Source organism: Phycodurus eques, chromosome 16 (assembly GCF_024500275.1).
Source record: "Phycodurus eques isolate BA_2022a chromosome 16, UOR_Pequ_1.1, whole genome shotgun sequence".
Taxonomy (NCBI): domain Eukaryota; kingdom Metazoa; phylum Chordata; class Actinopteri; order Syngnathiformes; family Syngnathidae; genus Phycodurus; species Phycodurus eques.
This window is the reverse complement of record NC_084540.1, coordinates 17,264,424-17,275,117: the sequence shown is the minus strand read 5'-3', so window position 1 is coordinate 17,275,117 and position 10,694 is coordinate 17,264,424. Positions and strand designations below refer to the sequence as shown.

The window sequence follows — 10,694 nt, the reverse complement described above, 5'->3', positions numbered from 1 at the left end:
AAAAAAATAAAAACAGCTTTGGGATTAAGAAGTGGGTTTATGGGACGACAGTGTGTCTGCGAGATTGGATGCCAGTGTGTGCGGATTTACCCGTTTTTTTCAATCAAACGAGATTGTTTGTAAGCCCGGCCCCCACCCCCATTCCCATACTGGAAAACCAGTACGTACCTGTGCTATATCTGGAAAGGCAAAAACAATGAAATAACTGAATGCCAACATTAATAACAACACAATTATTTGAAAAGCTCTCCTGTACTTGCATACGCAGTTGGTGGGTCAGGCTTGCCATCTGTTCCCCCTTTAACTCTTGACCTTTACAAACCACAGATCCCAGTCTATATGATCTGTGTGTGCCATGTGGAGTGGGGCAGGGTGGGGGTTAAGTCTCTCATCTGGATGCTAAAAGGATTCACGGTGGAACACAGGAGCGAGAAACTCACATATTTTAGTTAAACTGTGTCACAGAGATTTTAAAAATATGTATGAATATGTTTTATACAAAAACTCCCTGCTTTGCCACTGGAACAGTGGTGTGCAAGAGGGGGGGGGGGGGGGGGGGGGGCACATCTACCCGAAAATGGGGCACCCACATGGTATTGGGAGGGCATTAATTTCCCACTTTCAATGACCGCTTTGGTAGTGTGTTAACCAATATTCAAGCGCATGCAAAAAAAAAATGTATGCTTAATTCATAGAACAATAGACAGACATTACAAGACGGCCTTCACACCTCCTCCAATAGCTTAGCTGTAAGGACTTGGGCTTTGATACTGCAAGGGTAACAGTTGGAGTCCCACTGTGGACAAAATGTATGAAGGCAAGCGAGTTGTTGTTTGACGCTTGTCGGCTTCCTGGCGGCTGTCTTGATGCCCTTGTTGAACTCATTGCATGCCCTGCATGTGTGTGGTGCACAATAGAAAAATATATGTAGCAGAGTGTAATTTTAATCCCCACTTCATGAGTTATAATCAGTATAATGCATTTATTGGGAGCCAGTGAAGACTTAAAAGTCCATCTCTTCACTGGGGCTGCAGAGATATTAATTAACAAAAAGAAAAGAACTGAGTGGGGTGCATGGAATAGGTATTAAAACATCTCTTCTCATGGTTAATTTATAAGTTAACTCATGGAATAGGTTAAACGTGTACTTTTTTTGGAAAAATAGAAAAGATGCAATGTTGTTGGTTTTTTTTTTTTTTTTTTGGCTTAAATGTGTATGCTGCAACAAAAGACCACTAGATGTCACCCTTGTCTCTCCTTGCTTCCCCCTTTTCGTGCCAGTTTGGACACACTTAGTGTACTGCCAGTACCAAAACAAAACTTAATTAATCTTAACTTAATTTAACTTAATTATCAATTAATTAATTGATCTAATAAATATATATTTTTTAAATGGCATCTTTAAAACTTGCCAGGCGGTCATGTGCACTTCGAAGGGCCCTCTTATTTTGCACACAAACACAAATGGAGCTTGTTTCTCACCAGATAGCGCTTTGGTCTGCCCCTATTCTAGTCGTGTGCGTTTTCCATAGGGGTATGCACTGGTAAGACACACACACACACACATATGGAGACACAGTCTGCATCTACGCGTATAACTGGGGGCACCGCCTGCGGGTCACAGCTCGTGCCCAGATGTTTCCATGTGATAGTTATGCTGATCTGTTATCATGGCTCAGCGCTACTTGTCATGAAGATGGATGGAGGAACCTTCAGCTGCCTTACGTGTGTGTGGGATCAACTCAAAACACAAGCAGATAACACTGACAGAGGCCTGTTGGGAAACTTAGGAATTCAGCAGGGTTCTCGCCGGGATGAGTGTTTATGTTGGCTGGCTCCCATGAGAACCTGCTGTCACGGCTTCCCGGTGGCGGCCGTAAACAGAGCTGTGACAGCAGCCCTCGGGTGTTCACGCACCGCCTGGGCCTCCTGCTGGGGTGATGGGATCCGTGCTGAACAGGCGCCCAGAGCAGGACGTGCAGTCCCCCCCCCCCCCACTCAGACCCCAGGGTTGGCTCGACTGGTGCGTCAGCTGTTTGACCTCTCGCATTTGGGATGTGACAATCCGACGGAATTTTGTTGGTATTTAACCCTGATCTGATACCATATCGTGTCACAGTTCTGGTCAAATTCAGACTTTCTTCATGCATTCTTCTTGTCCAGGATTGTACTTCCTAGTAAGCATAATGTACTTTTGTTGAGATTGTAGGCTTACAGTAGAAGACCATATCAGTCTCTAAGGAACTGTACCTTTTCCAGGACCAAAATAGTTCAGGATTGTTGCCTGAAACAGTAAAAGTCAAGGTTACAAAAAACAAAACTTTGAAGGTACCAAAAAAGTGACAGGAAAATCTACCACTTAAAGTAGAATTATCATGATCATGATGGTGTCACTTCTGACACTATTTTTTTTTTCACAAAAGTCTGAGAACTGACTGAAAAAATTGTCCGCTGACCACAAAACCACAAAGAGCCAGGCTTTCTGGCATCTTAACCAGCCATCATACACACCAATAGTGAATACATGCTGTCTCGCGTGACCTCCTCCCATCACGGATGGCTTTATGGTGGACCATCCCACATCTGACACCATTTGTCACAGGACTCCAAAGGAGTACCACCTTCAATCCAGATCTATTTGGTTTGTGTGTGTGTGGGGGGGGGGCATGCTAGTCAGAAGTGATATCAGCATGCTATCACTTCTGACACCATTTGTTACAGAACAAAGGGAAGTAGTTTCCCAAGTAACTGTACATCTTAACCAGTTTGCATACCAGATTGAATACACAACCATAGTGATAGCATGCTGCGCCACATTACCGCCTCCTGCCCCAAATTGCGTTATGACTGACCGTCCCACTTCTGACACCATTTGCAACAGAACTGAGCAGTAATGCCTTCAAAGCAACAGAATGCTGCCCTGGGCAGCTGCCCATATCAGAACCCACCGTTCATAGGTTTTAGCCAAGCAAGTACCAAGTCCTAAAACTGGCATCTCAAGTCTGACTCAAGTCATGTGACTCAAGTCCCCCACTTCGGCCAGATTGCAAACACTACCGTAGTGATGGCAGTACAATGATGATGGCCATGGATGACCTTTCGACTGATCATACCATTTCTGACGCTATTTCTACGATATTTCTATGAATATATTCTAGAATATTAGGAGTAACAGTTACTCTAGTCTTTTTTTGTTCCGTCCTCAAAGTGTTTTCGCATAAATATGGCCCTTTTGTGGCCATTAAAATGGTAGTTGTTGAAACAGGAGATATCACCATCATCACCCGTACATACTGCTCATTAACACAAAATGTCAAGCCTGATCTATTCAAGCTCAGCGCACGACAGCTCAATAGAGACCGCAGCGCACACACACACCTGCAAGTAGTTTAAATACCAACAACAGCTGTGGCCCGGCGCATACACATGGTGACGAGACACTTTTGTTCCCATCGTGCGCTACTTGTAACACACACACACATACAGTATGTACGCAAAGGCAAAGACATGACCACACAAACACACAAATGCACAAGCCACCGCTGTTATTTAGTCTGCCTCCTAGTTTGTTTGCTAACTGTCTTTGCACTTTTGTGGCTCTGCCTTGGGCTTGAAGTGCTGACTGTGGCAACTGACCGACAACATGACAATTGCACCTTCAAGCATTGTGCAGGGATAAAAGAAAAGCCGAGGAGAAACAAGAAGAACGAAAACCATTTTCGCAATAATGTTAGGCTCAAAACTGTATTGCTGTCGTCCAAACCAAACAAAAAGCTCACTTTTTGATCATGAATCTTCATTGCCACACAGGAAAAGTGTGTTAAAACCATCGTTGTGTTTTTAAGGTTGTGTTTAATAGTGTATCTGTGGCTGTGCATAGGGGGTGGAAAGTAGAATACAGCCCTTCTCTTTGCAGGGTGTCCTGTCCGCATCCGCGAATGTGTTGCTTTTGGAGGTCACGGCACCTAGCAACAGCCTGGATCTTGTCCTGGGGGTGAAACATGAAACAGTACACACGCACACACACACACAGATTACAGTTGGCCAGAATTAAGTTTTAAATGCTATTTCACTGAGTTGCACGGTATTTTATAATGTGTGTTTTTGCATGCATATCCAAAACAACATATAAACAAATCGTTAAACACTCATTTTGCACAAACATTGGTCACAGCAGTTCTCCATGGTGACCACTACCGAAGATACGGGAACTTTAGTCCTTAATCTTTTTTTTTTTTTTTTTTTTTTTGCACTGGATGTAGAAGTCCTCGCGTGTCTTCTCCGCGCTCTCATGCAAAAGTTCGCCACTAATCCGGCCCAGGTTTACATTTTGGCATCGTGTCATCGGTTCTTCATTCTGCCCCGCTTTTACTGGAGTCAGCAGGCTAAAAATAGCTAAATGACTGGCTCTCTGCCCAGCCCAGCCTAACTGTCAATAAGTTATCTTCAGCCTCGCCCAATCATTAGTGCCGTACATGTTAACTGTTTATATAATAATTACTGCCGCTAAAGGATTGCGCTAACAATGCGTTTCACTTTCTGGTGTTATAGCAGAATATTGGATACAAATTTGGATATAAGATATCATTTGCTGTCATACGAGGCACAATCCCCCCTCCAAAGGCAAATGGTAGGGTTCGCCATGAGCGGGAAGTAGCCTGATAGCTAACCTATAAAATAATGGTACGGTGCTGTTGTCCAGGTACCTTCTCTATGAACTTAGAAGTAGCCTGCTAGCTAACGCATAAAAAATGTTAAGGTCCTGTCGTCTTCTTTCCCCATGAACCAATAGCTTGTTGCCTAATGCACAAAAAAAGTAGTTGTTTTATTTGTCCATGAAGAAGGCAGCAACCCGCGAACTAACTTACAAAAAAAAAAAAAAAAAAATGGTACAGCCCTGTTGTCTTCTTTCGCCACAAACCAGAAAGTAGTCTGTTTGCCTATGTACCAAAAATGGTGAATTTCTGCTGTCTTAGTTCTTTCATGAGCTAGGAAGTAGCCTGTAAGCTAATGTTTGAAAACAGAATGGCTCTATGGTCTTCTTTCTTCCTGAACCATGAAGTAGCCTGCTAACTAACGTAAATATGGTCCTGTTGTCCTACTTTTTTTTCTACATAAGCCAGGAAGAAGCCTGTCAACTGACAAAAAAAACATGGTACAGCCCTGTCGTCTTACTTCTTTAGCCTGTCAGCTAAAGTGTAAAAAATGGTATGGTCCTGCTCTCGTACTTTTTTTTTTTTTTTTAAATCTATTTTTTATTTATTATATTTCTTTCTGCTGTGTGGGTTAAGGTTAGACCATACCCCAATGGGTATGGTCTCGTCATCTTGGGATATCTTTCATTTTAGCTCCAGTTAGCTAACAAACAAGTTGCTGACTTCTCTGGTGTAAAAGAGGCCGAGTGCAGGCTAGTTGCTGGAGGTAAGGGTCAGTTGATAACGTGATTGCTAGCACACAGAATAGTTTCTGTCCTTCCATGATGTAAAATTAGTTGCTGTGTCTCCTAGCCAGGTTGTAGTCACAGCCCTGCTCTGGCATTTTATCTGCTGCTTTTTACACCCCCTTCCCTTCCTCCCTATCTTTGTGTCCCTGATCCCGGTAAAACGGCCATAAGCTTGCCTGGTTGATGACAGTTGAAGATAATGACAAAGTGTGCTATTATGTCTTCTCTTGTTTTCATGCGTGCCATGCGCTACCACGGAATGTCACGTTTTACAATTCCAGGAACGGGTGAATTATGGAGCTTAGTCTTTCGTAGAGAGTCATTATGTAACAAAGGCGGCGGAGGCACCTCAAATAAACCCACTCGGACCACTGGAGAACTCGGTGGCGGATATATGGATGTGAGTCACGACTTGGATGCTGGCAGGTGAACTCCTTGTGGACTGACACCATGACTCAGTATTCTTGATAAGTGGAGAATTGAAATGTTCTGAGACGTTTCCTGGCATCTAAAAGTCACACTGGAAATGGATAGATAGATAAAAGCATTAGGACAGGTACACCAACAGGAAGTTGAAATAAAATAAACCATAAGGGATTTTCTTCCCACATAGAACAGCTCCACTCTTCTGGGAAGACTTCTCACAAGATTTTGGAAAGTCACAGAAGTTGAACCTCATCCCAAAGGTGTTTGTTAGGCTTCTTCCACACCAAACTCATCCTAACATGTCTGTTTGAGCCTTGTTTTGTAAACTGGGGACATATTCTCTCGAGAAACTGTTTCCACACAGTTGGAAAGTTTTTTTAAAGGCTCTTAATAGGGTTGAGGTCAGGGGATAACGGTGGCCACCCATTGAGGTTTTTCTCCCTTCGTATGAGATATCTTTCTGCTCTATGATGACTCTTTGGCCTAAAATGGCATCAAAAGAACAGTTTCCAGTGGAGAATGTCCTTCGAATTCTTAAAACTGGAGAACCAGGCGGAAGAAGCCTTAGACTAGAATACAAAAGTTTACTGTGATGAACATTCTGTATAGACCATGGGAGTCAGAGGTTGAAGCTGGCAATGTACGTTGGACATCTGTCTGATGTCCATTCAGTCCACTGGCTCTCAATATGGTTGAGGTTAGGGGATGAAAATTATGGCCAAACCCTAGGTTTTTTTCCCTTTATATCACATACATCTTCCTGCTCTGTGATGAATCTTCATCCTAAAATGGTACTCAAACACCAGCCTCCTCTAATCCTAAATTTACAGGTAAGCCTAACCCTGTAGCACATCCTTAGATTTCCTGAAACCTGGGAACTAGGCACTTGACAGGTAATGGAAGCCTGAGTCGAGAATGTGAAGGGTTACTGTAATCAAGCTACAGTATATGCCAGGAGGGTTGTAAGTTGAAGCTGAGAATGCTTGTTGGACATCTGCCTGATGCTCTCTCAGTCTTGCAGGAACAGATGTGCCCATCCGAAACTCAGGATTCCACTGTCTCCTTTCTAAAAAGCCTCATTTTAAAACCAGAGAGATTCTTTGAGTGCGTGCAGTGAGAAACAGATGGTTCTCATTTCTATGTCGTCGATATAATTATCTCCTTCATCATCATCATCATCATTATCATTCCATCCTAATTTTGCACCTCCGCAGCCCGACTGTCACACACGATCTGCACGCACAGCTGGACGATGCACAGTTGGGACTCGGTCGGGCGGGAGGGGTCAAGTGGCTCCCACGGCAGGCCTATCCTGTTACCAGCACCCGGGGGACTCGAACAGGAGACCTATTTTTCGCTGAGACAGCCAGCGGCCTTTGGCCCTGCCCCTTGTTGGACCTGGATGGACTAGGCCGGCCAGAGCACACCAAGATGAGGGTTAAGTTCAATGCTGGACTGTGTGGAGAGGATATCCTGTCTGAGTCATGTGTGTGTGTGTTGATTGTGTGTGTGTTGGGGAGGGATCACAGGGGGTCAGTTCCTCTCCTAAATCCTGAGTGAGTAGGTTGTCAGATGACCTTGGAGAAAAGGTTCACAAGCATGCGAGTGAATAATTCCTTTATGTGCCAGCCAACCACACTTGGAAGCTCACTTTCACAAATGAAACCTCAAAAGCACAAATTCCCAAAGATGGGGCCAAAGAAACCGTGTACCCTCCCAAAATGTGGGCCGGCTTTGCTTTGGCAGGCTGGATTTCACATCCCGTTCTGTTGACAATCAATCTGGCTCGCCAACATAAGGTCCTGGCTGCGACGCGGGCTTGCGGAGAAACAGGATCCCGCCGGCTCCGTGTCGAAAGGGAACAAAGTCGGAGCCAGACGGAGAGGCACACAATGGCGAGCGGCGAGCACCTCTGTCTCCAATCAGCTCCACGCGTGATCTTTCGAGCTGCACCGTGTGGACAAAAATATTGAGACACGCCACACGATTGATTATTAACCCATCAAGGGTTGAAATATAACCATCGCTCTATTCATTTGGGTTGGGATGATATTGATAACAGTTGAAAAACTGTGTGGAACCTTTGGACACTTTCGCTGGGAAACGTGTGAACGCTGAAACACCCACATCCTCCACGGGTGTGACACCCCCACATTCATCCACCAATAATTTTCCCTGAGTAGCTTCACGGGTGAGCGGCAGCCTGTCCCATTTGAGTTTGGGCAATAGATGAGTTACATCCACAATAGAGTTGCATCCATGATTAGTGGCCAGTCAATGGCAGGTCACATATAAACAAGCAATCATGGCAACATACAGCCGGAGTATTTGGAGAATACCCACGCAAGCACGGGTAGAACGTTCAAATTCCATACAGGAGGGCATGAACTGAGATTCAAATCCTGAACCTCCGTGGAAGGAAGGCAATTTTTTCTGCAAGGTCCATAAGGTCCATGCTCGGATGAGTTTGATGTTTAGGGGTTGAACCAATTAGTCGACGCGTCGACTTTACTGTTCCACAATGAAGTTATAGCTCGAGGTTGATTAATGGGCAATTACGTGTTTTGGAGTTGACAATGAGTTTTCGCGCGGCAAACTAGCAGCGGTGCCTCAAGTATGTGGCAATATTTTACTAAATATGAGACTGTTAGCACAGTCACTTGCAAAATATGCAAGTTTATCCACAAATATAAAAACAGCACAAGTGTGATGCATGCCCCTCTGAAAATGCACTTGCTAACACGAGCTGACGAAATCCTCTCATCATCCGTCAGAAAATTCACAGAATGTCTTCCTGTACCAGTGAAAAGACAATACTGAAGTGGTGGATCAATAACATATTGTTTTTAACGGTTAATGTCGCTGAAGAAATCCTCCAACTCGTGTTTCTCTCAACCATCTGCCCGCAGACGCTCGCAATCTTCAGCCTCCTTCCACTGTATTGCAAAGCATTCTCTCATCCTGTATTTTTTTATTGTATACTATTATTATATACTGTCACGTGAATTGGTGTTAAGAGTTTTACAAGTTCTGACTGTCTGCGAGGCAATGAAGGTTGAATGTGATTGAATGTTCGACTGTCTGAATGAGATTGGCTGAATGAGTCGGGGGGCGGGGGAGGGTGTGCGACTGGCAGGAAGTGAGTGAGTTTGTGTTTGGAGGCGCGCACAGACAAAAACAAATTATGATGTCATCGAATAGTTGAACGGCTCGACATTAATAAACTGAGCGTAGCCTACAAAAAAATCAAAAGTTGTTCAATCCCTATTTTGGTGTAGGAGATTCCCGCACACTTTCAACAGTGATGACCAGTCAGTAGGCCGGGGAAAAAAGGATACAAATCCCCACAGACGCACTCTGAAATCTAATACGAAGTCTTCCCATTGGTTTGGAAACTGCCCATTTTCCTTTTTCACTTCCTGACCATGTGTCCCAATAGTGTGGTCCATTTACGAAGTACTTTCAGGGAGTTGGACGGATTCTCAGGGACCTCATTTCATGGCAAATGGCTTTTGGATTAATTGGTTCTGTGTTTTATATCATTGGTTTATGAGCAGTTAATGCCGCTACTATGGCAATACATTATATTTTGGGAAAGTCTGACATTGATTGTACCTTGAGTGGCAAAAAAAACAAACCTCCTAAAGTAGCCTTATTGGTGGCAGAATCTACCATCGCTCTCCAGTGGAAACTTAGCAATCAGCATTTCAAGAAATCTAAGCTGGAGAGGCCGACAGGAAGTTGAAGTTGAATACTGACCATACAAAAGGTTTTCTCCCTGACCATTTGAGAATATGCGTGTGCACGCCTCACAGCACCGCACCATCCTTTCACGTTGCATTGAGGCCTCCTCCAGGAAGTGCCGTACTTGAAATTCACAGTGGGAGCCCAACCAAATCATCTGGCCTGCTCCTGAGTGTATCAGGTTATATCTGGCGTGCGTCTAAATGTGCATGAGTGCGTCTTAATGGTGTTTCTTCTCCTGGGGGATGTGGACCTGGAAGACGCAATGGTGGGGGGCATTTGACAGTTCTTCATTTGTTTATTCTTTTGATGTTTGAGGACTTTCGCACTTTTGAGTTCAGCTCTACCAAAACCCACAAAACCATGGAGGGATTTTCCTTTTTTTTTTTTTTTTTTTTTTTTTTTTTTTTTTTGATGGTGAGTCAGCTCTAAAAATAAAACATATGTTCCAAGCATGTCTTTGGAAGCAGAGGAGGGCCCCTAGCGTATTGTTTTGGGATATGGGGGAGGATCTGGTCCAAGAAGATTCTGCCTGCAGAAACTGGGATGGTGTTGGTGTTTGGGGGAGGGGGTTTATCTGCTGTACTTTGATGAAGGGAGTTGCAGAAATATTGAATATGGCTGCTGCATGCATAAGAAAAATAGACTGTTTCTCATTGAGGCTTCAATGTGAGGCATAGTTTGAACATATGGGTGAGGGGTGGACACAGCTGAAAAGGTGCATCCATGAGCGTGTATATTGATTATCCAGCAGCCTAAGGGGGGAGCAAAGTAACGAAAGCGTTAAGTGCAGCATGCTAATGTGTGCTTTAATAATGATATGTGTGTGTTTTGTGGTGGGTTGTTCCTGGTGAGGACGGAGTTAAAGCCAGCTGATTGTGTGTTTCTGGGGAGTTTTCACAGAGCTGAGAGTGGGGGAAATGAAAGGGTATTAAGGGGGGAAATAAGCACGAGCACCCAGGGGCTGTGTGTATCACGTGTCTCGATTTAGCACCAGTCTCCATAGGACTCCTACTGCATGCTCTTCGTTGATGACGTGTTCAGTTAAGTGGAAGAGTGCTGCGAAAAAAGAAGCATGATA

The 10,694-nt window shown here is 44.2% G+C and overlaps 1 protein-coding gene across 1 annotated transcript in view; it reads left to right on the top strand.

The window, feature by feature from the left end:
- plekhh3 (pleckstrin homology, MyTH4 and FERM domain containing H3) overlaps nt 1-10,694 on the top strand; it is a 59,837-nt gene that overhangs the window by 275 nt on the left and 48,868 nt on the right. The gene's annotated exons all lie outside the window — the stretch shown is intronic.